Genomic DNA, 8101 nt, shown 5'->3' with positions numbered 1-8101 from the left:
CAGAGGCCCAGAGACGACTGTGTTTATACACATACCTGTATATGTGACTGTGCACAAAGAGACAGAATGTGCTCATGCTTCGTGTGTGTTTGTGAGAGTAGCTGACCAAAGAAAAGGATGAGAAGCACCCCCCCCCCCCCCCACCCCCCCCTTCCATTTCCATCTCTCCCCGTAATGATTTATGGTTTGTGTAAGCCATGGATGAACACTGCGCGTGTTTTGATAGCAAGCTCTTCCCTGTTGTGAGGACCTTTGCCATCGTTCTCCTTTGTTGCTGGAGGACGAGGGCTGAAGTAACGCCGATTGGTGGAATCTGAAAAGCCAGCAGTAGGTCACACCCTTGTAATACATACAGAAGGTCACACCAAAAGGCATGTTTTTCAATTCCATTTTTGACGCTTTCTCTCTCTCTTTCTCTCTCTATCCCTTTTTCTCTGTTATACACTCACAAGATGGTACGGAAATACCTCTGGGATGCATAAAAACACTCACCCAGGTGTGCACAGTTAGGGAATTCATAAATTCACATGCAGTGACATGAATGTGCACACTTTGAATGCATAAACACAGAAAAAACCCAAGCAATCAGGACACTGGTGGCAATATACTAACATTGTAAAGTGGTATTATTTTTACCCAACAGTTCATGGTAAGGAGGGGTGCTGCTGTTCACTGATGTTACTCACATTCAGTGGTCTCCATCAGCACTGACACCTATCCCCCCATGCAGCAGCATGGTATACCTAGAGGGCATTCTGCCTGTGTAAACCAAAAGTACTAAATAATCTCTGGCCAGCAGAGACTGGATTGTCCCATGATGTCAGAAAACCTGGCCCCTTTTTCCAGTGGTGCCGCAAGGTTCACATGAGATGCTGCTCTCATTCATACCATTTTGTCCTTCACTAAGGAGGTTAGACTCTTGAGATCTCTGAGAATCACTCTAATGTGATTATCGTGGCTCCTCTGGTCTTAGTGAACATTTTGTTACAAAGAAGTAAAGCTGCAAAATTAATCCGCTTTACTTGTTTGGTAGCCACCGATGACAACTGATGGGAAAGGGAAGATGAGGGAGGGATTGCACGAGAGGCATATTTCAAAAGCTATAACCTGGCAAATTAAATCACCTTGAGATAGTGACAGAGAAACAGTTAGCTCAACTTTTTAAAACGGGATTATAAATCGCTGTTGACAGAGGTAAGTTGTGGAGTATTTCTGAGGAGCTCATCCCCCCACTTCATCTCTATCATTAAGTGCAACAGCTTTTGGACATCATCTTTAATCATAAGGCCACGCTTTTGTTTAAAAGGAATGCAAAGACTACGTTTTTCAATCTATGAGAAACCTTTTCTGCTGAGATTTCTGGCTGGGCATTCTCCCACATGTTGGAGCTTATTTTCAGCTTCTATTTGTGCCAGAAATAAAAGTGACAGCTGTTACCCTCAGAGATGGGGGTCTCCTGTCCTAAGACCTCTCTCAGACTCTCTTCTGGGACCTCTTTATTTGTACAGAGGTGTTGACAAATACAAAAAGTTTTGCAATGATCAACATTGTGGTCAGCCGGGGGCCCTCATCAGTTTGGAAAAAAAAAATATGGAAACAGTCATGGAATATATTGCAGAGTCGAAAGGAAAAAGAAAAAAAAAACACTCAATCAAGTTTACTTCTCAGTCCAAAGTGTTTGGCTTCATTTTGGGCTGTTCGAAGGACCACAAACATGGCTTCACATCAACACAGGGAAGTGAGGCCGAAATGAATGTTCACTTAGGAGAGCAAAAGCTGAGAGGTCGCGCAAACATCACAAAATGTTGACAATAGATAAGAAAAACATGTGAGAAAATTAATAACTTTATGACAGACAGTTAATAACAGAGAGAGATAAAGAATTTGGTCTTAATCTTGCGTGAATAAATAATAACCAAGGAAAACAACTTATCAGAGCTCTTTTCCATGAGATGCCGTGAGCATGAATCACTTTTGCAAACCTGTAAGTGAACTCTGAAACTGTAGAGTCTATCACTGCTTTTGGTCATTATTGCTCTCATAGCTAGAGGTGAAAAATAATAATATTTAATATAATTATATTGTATTGTTAACTTGTTAATGTCACTGTACTGTATGTAATTCAACACTAACATTTTTGCAATAAACCTAGTAATACAGAATCCTTATATATAAAAATGTACTTCCATTTCATTTCTTAAATGGATTTTCCAAGAAAAAAATAATAAGAAAAAAACACTGTGTAGAGACATATATTGTTAAATTCTCTAAATATGAATGTTTATTTTAAATCTCAGTTCACAACTGAAGGCACCAACAGATGATTAGCTGTACCAAATGTGGTAGTCGCAATTGCATATTCAAAATAAAGTACTACTTGTTAGATTAGTTCTTAAGAGTATATTTAATATTGTACTGGAAACCAACTTAACTTTGGAAACTGTGTGTATAACAGGGAGAAAGATAAATTGTGAGAAAATGCAGGTATGAGTAAGTGCCATGTTGGCTTGTGTAATTTTGGGGTGTTGGAATGATATTGACTTATGAAAAAAAGCAGTTTTCTAACTAGTAACACCTTATTCTTTAAGTGATATTTTGTGCAGACATGCAGACGCGCCAGCTGTCTGAGTCACTCTACTTTAACATAATCAAATCTTTCCATAAATATAAACATTTCCATTCACTTTTTTTGTTTTTGTTTTTTGCATCTGTTCCAGCAGGAATTAGCAAATTGTCGTGCCTTGTCAGTGTTGCAACCACATGATGAAGACAAGTTGTTACCTTTCCACTGAACGCCATAGAAGTTCCAGGTGAACACGCCAGCTGTCAAAGTTGATTTCTCCAGGTTACATATTTCCTTAATGAAAAAGCAATTTTACACTAACAGATGTTGACACTATACAATATTAATTTCTAGCAGAGTGGCATACAAAATATACTGATCAAGTGTCGGTATGATTGCCTGTTGGTGTATAAAATTTGCTGCGACGGAGCAAATAAAGTAATACATCCAAAAGGCATATAGGTTATTATGAAACCTATTCTTAATATTTTAAACAGGGTTCTTATTTCAGTCAGTTGCTGTTTCAAATAACAAATTATGTCCACAGGTATCAAAATCGAATGCAGATTTCTGTTTTTATGAGCATGAAGAAAGTTTTTTTTTATATTCCTCCGTGAATATCGTGTCTGTGTGGGAGTGACTGGAAAGAAAAACAGTGTAACCCCACTTCTAAATTTGTCATTTTTCAACTTGTCAACTTGACTTCGGCAAAAACGTGAAACAAAAGTGTTAAAAATGAAGACAATACTATCCATACTAAAGTTACCCAAAGGCCCACTACAGCAACACAAACATTAAAAAACACACGCTTTTTTCTCCCCTCTTTTTCTCCCCTCTTACATGTGCATTTTCTTGCTACAATTGTCACAGTCCTGTCACAATTTGCTGTGAACTATGGATCAAAAAAGAAAATAAATCAGTCTATAGTAAATCCTTTGAAGAATCCACTCAATACCTTGTGGGGTATGCCCCTCTCTCAATCTCTCCTCTGGTTCTTTTCTCTTCTTTGCAGGTGTTCACTTTGCAAACCAAAGTCTTTAGGCTTTTTCCCTTTTTAGGAGTGACCTTCCCGACACAACCTTCCCCACTAACCCAGATTTGGGAGCACTCGAGAACACTGGCTTGTTTCCTCCCCAAGTAACTGGGGCATTGTGGGGTTCAATGTGCTGCCCAAGGGCACTTTGGCAAGGGATGGCACTGGGATCTGTCCAGCAACCTCCAGCTTAGGGGAAAACTGACTACCCAGTACACCTTGGTGGCCCCGTGGGTGCTCACTTTATCAGTCTTCTTTTTCCTGCTCATTCTGTCAAGGCTTATTCTACACAGCAATGATGGATTATCTGTGTGCACAGCAAACATACAAGAGGCTTCGATATGGGAAGGGAAAACAACCAAGCAAGAATATCAACTGGGACAACTGAAATGATCCAAGTGAACAAAAACCATAGTAAAGGAAAAAAGGGGGAAGCCCGTGAAAAGAAAGAAATAAGAATGGATAAAATCATTAAAAATAATTAGGCAGCATTGCTTTTGTGATTATTCATTCAGATATTTTTAAAATGTTTTATTTTGATCATCGAATGCTTCATCTAATGTTTTAGATGTTTTTATTCTCTAATACACCTGATTCAAATGGATTGGTCATTAAGTCGACATGAATCCAATCCTTTGAGTCAGGCATGTTAGAGGAGGGAAACATCTAAAACATGTAGGCGAATTGCCCTCAGGGACACAGACCGGGGAACACTGGCCTAACTGATGACACCTTTCATGAATTATTCGGAAAGCTCTACACTCCGGAGGTCCTCCATCCTCCAATAGTTCTGCATTCCCCTTTGGTTACACTTTCCATCCTCCATCATCATCCATCTCTTCTCTTCTCAAAAAAATGGTTTGAAACAGGAAAATCTGGATAAACTGTAATCTGAGGATGGAAAATGGTTTGAGGACAGTGGAGTTGTAAATATCAGCATCCTATCAAGAGAAAAGTAGTCAACATGAAAAGTAAACAAAAAAAAGATAAACAGGTAACTGAAAGAAACAGAGAGGAAGCTATCTTTCGTTAACAGAACAGAAAAGGTGGGGGAAAAAATAGGAACCCTGGTCACAGCCAGTGGTGCTGGACAATTGCATGATTGTACAGAAAGAGAACAGACTCAAAGACCAACATGATGGCTGTGGGAGGAAGTGGGAAGTGTAGCCTGTGTTTACACAGCGTGTACATGAGTAAGCAGTGTGGCGCATGTTTCAGTGTTGATGGAAGTTTGTTCAGAAAAGTGTTGAGTGTGAGAGGTGAGAATGCAGATGGAAATACAAATGTGATGAATGGCGCTCTGTGCGCTTCAGGATGTATACTGGCAGTCTTGAAGCCATTTTCCAAATTTCTTCCATGTTGCTTCTCCTAACCACCTTCTGCAACAGTTCTCATATAGTGTGTGTGCATGTGTATGTTTGTGTGCAACTTGTATGCAGATGTGTCCATTATTAGGCTAAAAATAAATGCTTTAAGCAGGATGACTGTAGCTCAGATGCAGTTTTTGTTAATTCTGTGATTTTGTAGACACGTTTGTGTAATTGTGAAAAATATTGAATGCATTACATCTCTGGTTTGTTTCAGTCCACTTAAGGTCTGATAAAAAAGAAATTAATTAATTAATAAAAAAAGTTTTCACGTTGAGTTTGAGTTTGTCTTTTTGAGCTCTGTTAACAGCAGTCCACAACTTTGGTCCAGACTGAACTATCTCAATAATTGATAAAGAGATTGCCAAAGTCTTATTAATGTCTTCATTTCTCTGACTTTCCTCCCACAAAACATGTCCATTTTCACATCTCTGAAAAAATGTTCATGTCTATCAATGACATATTGTTTATTCCACCGCACATTAACGTAATCATGACTTTTCCTCTTGCGTGAGTTTCATGCGTCAATACTGTGTTTGTGAATTTGGTCTTGCCAACTCTTGGAAGGACTGTGAGGGAATTTTCTTAAAAAAACAAAACATTTATGATCCTTTTGCCTGTATTAAGAAACATTTTATTTCATTTTAGCCCTTTTCTAGGTCTTAAACAAGGTCCTGGAATAATGTTCTTTTTCCAGGTCAGTAATAGCTTTGTTTTGGGTTTATTTTGTTAAAAACAAAAACAAAAAAACAACCTTGGTCACAAAACAAAACACATTATAATTTAGGAAAAGACCATGTGAAAGACTCCCCACACATATAGATGAAGGTCAGTGCTCGAGTTGTAAAAACAAAATCAGGGGGGATGGTGGATTTTATCAAATGGGGACAGATAATTTGTGCTGATTACAAATAATATAATATATTACAAATAATAGCACTGACCACAACACCTGCAGAAATACTGCAGGAATGACATAGCAGCAGTTAAATGCAGCCTTCTGTAAGCTTTAAATATTCACTGGGCTTACATCAAATACATCAAAACACAAAAATAAAAAACTGTTTTCTGAACTTATCCATATGCCTCTGTCCTTCACAGGATAAGTAAAATGGATCACTGCAAAACCTCAAAATCTTAACAAGAATATTTGTCTTATTTCTAGTTAAAATGTCTAATTTTAGTAAAAAAAATCTCATTACATTTAAAACAAGTCTCGTCACCGGAAAAAATAACAATTTTCACCTGTTTCAAGTAGATTTTCACTTGAAATAAGTAGAAAAATCTGCCAGTGGAACAAGATTTTTTTGCTTGTAATAAGAAGATAAATCTTGTCCCACTGGCAGATTTTTCTACTTATTTCAAGTGAAATTTTACTTGAAACAGGTGAAAATTGTCAAATAAGTTATTTTTCTGGTGTTATTCTTCTGGTGATGAATTTAAATGTTGAAATAGCAGTAAAACCACATTCATTGATGAATTGACATCAGGGATGGAAATGGCAGGTATGGCAGTTTTATAGGGGGGATGATTTGGATCGTTTTTATTTCAGGGGGGGGTGCCATCCCCCCTCATCCCCCCTCAACTCGAGTACTGATGAAGGTACTCTGTCCAGATTAGACTAAAATTAGAATTTTTGATCAGGGAGATGCATTGTGTGTCCTTACATCAACATCATCCTGACTTTTTTCATCATCAGGGACTGGGAAACTGGTCAGAACGGAGGATTGGGTTAAAATAGGCAAATTGATGATAAAATTCTGTTTCATTCTGGAGTTTGAGCTCCAAGCAGGACAATGATCTTCAGTACTAAAGCAACACTTCTGTGATATAAGACAAAACATTTAAATGTGCTCAGTTGGCTCTGTCAAAGCCCAAAATTGATAGCTGAAGCAGTTGAGCCTTGAAGATTAGAGCAAAAGTCTCAGTGGCTAGATGTGCCAAGCTCTTATCAATAAATGCCCAAACTTCAAACTGTATCGCTGCAAAGTGCGGCTCTATAGAGTACTGACTTTACCTTGATCCTACGGTTCGTTTTGTTTTCTTTCTGTTCATGTGTTCTTTCCTTCATAACCTCTGTGTGTTTTATCCTGCAACTGTTTCAGGCGTAAATATCAGCGGTGCAACCAGTGCAGCTGCACCGGGGCCCAGAATCCGTCAGGAAGGGAGAAAAGAAAAAAATGTTTTTGTGAATGGACTAGTCAATCACCTTAATAGGCTACCTGTCAGTTGCACTAAGTGCATGATGACGCAATGACGTGACGTGAGTTTTCTGCAAGAAAAAAAGTAAACAAAAGAAATAAATTGTGTACCATCATGTTTAGTAAGCCCAAACAAAAAAGCGGCACACAAAAGAAAAAAGAAAAAAAGAGCCAGGATGATGTTAGAGCACTGTGTGCATGCGGTGTGCTCTTTTGTTTAGAGCAGCGGTGGGGGCACAAAAAAAATATTTGCACTGGGGCCTGTCCCCATGATGTTACATCACCCCCACCCCCCCACCCCCCCATGCAATAAAATATGACTATTACCAAGAGGCTGGGGAGGTTTGGGGTTATGCCCTGCAGAAGAGAATACTTCAAAGTATATAATAAACATGAACATATGCATTAACAACATCTTTAATGAAGATTAAGAACTCTGTCAGGTCATAATTATGCAGCTGTATATCTGACAGGAATGTTTAATTGATATTTTTACCTGATGATGGAATTATTAGGTCTAGAATCATTAGATCATGGACATTGTTTAGATAGATGGATAGATAGATGGATAGATAGATGGATAGATAGATAGATAGGAATAATGAGGAGATGAATTACATGAGCTGCATGAGGAGAAGGGTGGCAGTGATGGAGTAGATAGAGATAACCATCACATGAGTTGCAATAATTTGTTTGGACAGATCTCCCTGAATCCTGGAACATCCCTGTAGTTTCCAGAAGACTAGATTGAATGAGACAAACTGAAAGAGACAGCAGAAGAGTTGCAGCTGGAGGAAAATGCGCACAATCACACAATCACACACTAACAAAGTAGGTGTATCAATTTCACTTTGTAAATACCGAGTCAAACAAAGAGGAAGCCTGAGGAGAAAAGCAAACTTTCCATGGCAGTAGTCTGGTGAATGGAAGCAGCATA

The sequence above is a fragment of the Cololabis saira genome, chromosome 12 (assembly GCF_033807715.1).
Source record: "Cololabis saira isolate AMF1-May2022 chromosome 12, fColSai1.1, whole genome shotgun sequence".
Classification (NCBI taxonomy): Eukaryota; Metazoa; Chordata; class Actinopteri; order Beloniformes; family Belonidae; genus Cololabis; species Cololabis saira.
This window is presented reverse-complemented; position numbering follows the sequence as displayed.